The sequence below is a fragment of the Amaranthus tricolor genome, chromosome 7 (genome assembly GCF_026212465.1).
Source record: "Amaranthus tricolor cultivar Red isolate AtriRed21 chromosome 7, ASM2621246v1, whole genome shotgun sequence".
In the NCBI taxonomy this organism is placed as follows: Eukaryota; Viridiplantae; Streptophyta; class Magnoliopsida; order Caryophyllales; family Amaranthaceae; genus Amaranthus; species Amaranthus tricolor.
This window is the reverse complement of record NC_080053.1, coordinates 21,323,468-21,327,597: the sequence shown is the minus strand read 5'-3', so window position 1 is coordinate 21,327,597 and position 4,130 is coordinate 21,323,468.

Here is a 4,130-nt window from a genome sequence, read left to right as displayed (position 1 = left end):
ATAAAGTAGCACAAACATGGTTTGTTTTGCATGAAACTTGGCACACAACACTATTTGGAATATATTATTGTGTTGAAGTGGTTAGAAATGAAAATGATAGTCATATGCTAAAAATTACGTGTTAAGTTGCGATTTTCAGGGTTTTTAAGCGTTTTTTTGCACTTTTGCTCATAAAGTAGATCAAACTTGGTTTCTTTTGCACGAAGCTTGGCACACAGCACTTTTCGGTATATATTATTGTGTTGAAGTGGTTAGAATTTAAAATCATATTCGTATGCTAGAAATTAAGTGTTATGTTGCCATTTTAAAGGTTTGATAGCGTTTTTGGCACTTTTGCGCATAAAGTAGCTCAAACTTGGTTTGTTTTGCATGAATCTTGACAGACAACACTATTTGGTACATATTATTGTGTTGAAGTGGTTAGAATTTAAAATCATAGTCATGTGCTACAAATTACGTGTTAAGTTGCGATTTTAAGGGTTTTTAAGCATTTCGGGCACTTTTGCGCATAAAGTAGCTCAAACGTGGTTTGTTTTGCACGAAACTTTTCATACAACACTATTTGGTATATATTATTGTGTTGAAGTGGCCAGAATTGAAAATCATAGTCATATGGTACAAATTACGTGTTAAATTGCGATTTTAAGGGTTTTTTAGCGTTTTTTTTTCACTTTTGCTCATATAGTAGCTCAAACTTGGTTTGTTTTGCACGAAATTTGACACACAACACTTTTTGGTATATATTATTGTGTTGAAGTGGTTAGAATATAAAATCATACTCATATGCTACAAATTACGTGTTAAGTTGCGATTTTAAGGGTTTTTTAAGCGTTTTTGGCCCTTTTGCGCATAAAGTAGCTGAAACTTGGTTTGTTTTGCACGAAACTTGCCACAAAACTCTTTTTGGTATATATTATTGTGTTGAAGTGGTTAGAATAGAATATTATAGTCATATGCAAGAAATTACATGTTAAGTTGCGATTTTAAGGGTGTTTTAGCGTTTTTGGCACTTTTGTGCACAAAGAAGCTCAAACTTTGTTTGTTTTGCACGAAACTTGGCACAAAACTCTATTTGGAATATATTATTGTGTTGAAGTGGTAAGAATTGAAAATCATAGTCATATGCTACAAATTACATGTTAAGTTGCGATTTTCAGGGTTTTTAAGCGTTTTTTTGCACTTTTGCTCATAAAGTAGCACAAACATGGTTTTTTTTTGCACGAAACTTGGCACACAACACTATTTGGAATATATTATTGTGTTGAAGTGGTTAGAATTTAAAATCATAGTCATATGCTAAAAATTACGTGTTAAGTTTCGATTTTAAGGGTTTTTAAGCGTTTTTTTTTCACTTTTGCTCATAAAGTAGCTCAAACTTGGTTTGTTTTGCACGAAACTTGGCACACAACACTATTTGGAATATATTTTTGTGTTGAAGTGGTTAGAATTGAAAATGATAGTCATATGCTAAAAATTACGTGTTAAGTTGCGATTTTCAGGGTTTTTAAGCGTTTTTGGCACTTTTGCTCATAAAGTAGATCAAACTTGGTTTGTTTTGCACGAAGCTTGGCACACAGCACTTTTTGGTATATATTATTGTGTTGAAGTGGTTAGAATTTAAAATCATATTCGTATGCTAGAAATTAAGTGTTAAGTTGCTATTTTAAAGGTTTTACAGCGTTTTTGGCACTTTTGCGCATAAAGTAGCTCAAACTTGGTTTGTTTTGCACGAAACTTGGCACACAACACTATTTGGTACATATTATTGTGTTGAAGTGGTTAGAATTGAAAATCATAGTCATGTGCTATAAATTACGTGTTAAGTTGCGATTTTAAGGGTTTTTAAGCATTTTGGGCACTTTTGCGCATAAAGTAGCTCAAACGTGGTTTCTTTTGCACGAAACTTTACACACAACACTATTTGGTATATATTATTGTGTTGAAGTGGCCATAATTGAAAATCATACTCATATGCTATAAATTACGTGTTAAGTTGCGATTTTAAGGGTTTTTTAAGCGTTTTTTTCACTTTTGCTCATATAGTAGCTCAAACTTTGGTTGTTTTGCACGAAACTTGACACACAACACTTTTTGGTATATATTATTGTGTTAAAGTGGTTAGAATATAAAATCATAGTCATATGCTACAAATTACGTGTTAAGTTGCGATTTTAAGGGTTTTAAGCGTTTTTGGCCCTTTTGCGCATAAAGTAGCTCAAACTTGGTTTGTTTTGCACGAAACTTGCCACAAAACTCTTTTTGGTATATATTATTGTGTTGAAGTGGTTAGAATTGAAAATCATAGTCATATGCTATAAATTACGTTTTAAGTTGCGATTTTAAGGGTTTATAAGCATTTTTTTGCACTTTTGTGCATAAAGTAGCTTAAAAATGGTTTGTTTTGCACGAAACTTGGCACAAAACTCTATTTGGAATATATTATTATGTTGAAGTGGTAAGAATTGAAAATCATAGTCATATGCTACAAATTACATGTTAAGTTGCGATTTTCAGGGTTTTTAAGCGTTTTTTTGCACTTTTGCTCATAAAGTAGCTCAAACTTGGTTTGTTTTGCACGAAGCTTGGCACACAACACTTTTTGGTATATATTAATGTGTTGAAGTGGTTAGAATTTAAAATCATAGTCATATGCTAGAAATTAAGCGTTAAGTTGCGATTTTAAGGGTTTTTAAGCATTTTTGGCACTGTTGCGCATAAAGTAGCACAAACATGGTTTGTTTTGCATGAAACTTGGCACACAACACTATTTGGAATATATTATTGTGTTGAAGTGGTTAGAAATGAAAATGATAGTCATATGCTAAAAATTACGTGTTAAGTTGCGATTTTCAGGGTTTTTTAAGCGTTTTTTTGCACTTTTGCTCATAAAGTAGATCAAACTTGGTTTCTTTTGCACGAAGCTTGGCACACAGCACTTTTCGGTATATATTATTGTGTTGAAGTGGTTAGAATTTAAAATCATATTCGTATGCTAGAAATTAAGTGTTAAGTTGCCATTTTAAAGGTTTGATAGCGTTTTTGGCACTTTTGCGCATAAAGTAGCTCAAACTTGGTTTGTTTTGCATGAAACTTGACAGACAACACTATTTGGTACATATTATTGTGTTGAAGTGGTTAGAATTTAAAATCATAGTCATGTGCTACAAATTACGTGTTAAGTTGCGATTTTAAGGGTTTTTTAAGCGTTTTTGGCCCTTTTGCGCATAAAGTAGCTGAAACTTGGTTTGTTTTGCACGAAACTTGCCACAAAACTCTTTTTGGTATATATTATTGTGTTGAAGTGGTTAGAATAGAATATTATGGTCATATGCAAGAAATTACATGTTAAGTTGCGATTTTAAGGGTGTTTTAGCGTTTTTGGCACTTTTGTGCACAAAGAAGCTCAAACTTTGTTTGTTTTGCACGAAACTTGGCACAAAACTCTATTTGGAATATATTATTGTGTTGAAGTGGTAAGAATTGAAAATCATAGTCATATGCTACAAATTACATGTTAAGTTGCGATTTTCAGGGTTTTTAAGCGTTTTTTGCACTTTTGCTCATAAAAGTAGCTCAAACTTGGTTGGTTTTGCACGAAGCTTGGCACACAACACTTTTTGGTATATATTAATGTGTTGAAGTGGTTAGAATTTAAAATCATAGTCATATGCTAGAAATTAAGCGTTAAGTTGCGATTTTAAGGGTTTTTAAGCATTTTTTTCACTTTTGCTCATATAGTAGCTCAAACTTGGTTTGTTTTGCACGAAACGTGACACACAACACTTTTTGGTATATATTATTGTGTTGAAGTGGTTAGAATATAAAATCATAGTCATATGCTACAAATTACGTGTTAAGTTGCGATTTTAAGGGTTTTTAAGCGTTTTTTGGCCCTTTTGCGCATAAAGTAGCTCAAACTTGGTTTGTTTTGCACGAAACTTGCCACAAAACTCTTTTTGTTATATATTATTGTGTTGAAGTGGTTAGAATAGAATATTATAGTCATATGCAAGAAATTACATGTTAAGTTGCGATTTTAAGGGTGTTTTAGCGTTTTTGGCACTTTTGTGCACAAAGTAGCTCAAATTTTGTTTGTTTTGCACGAAACTTGGCACAAAACTCTATTTGGA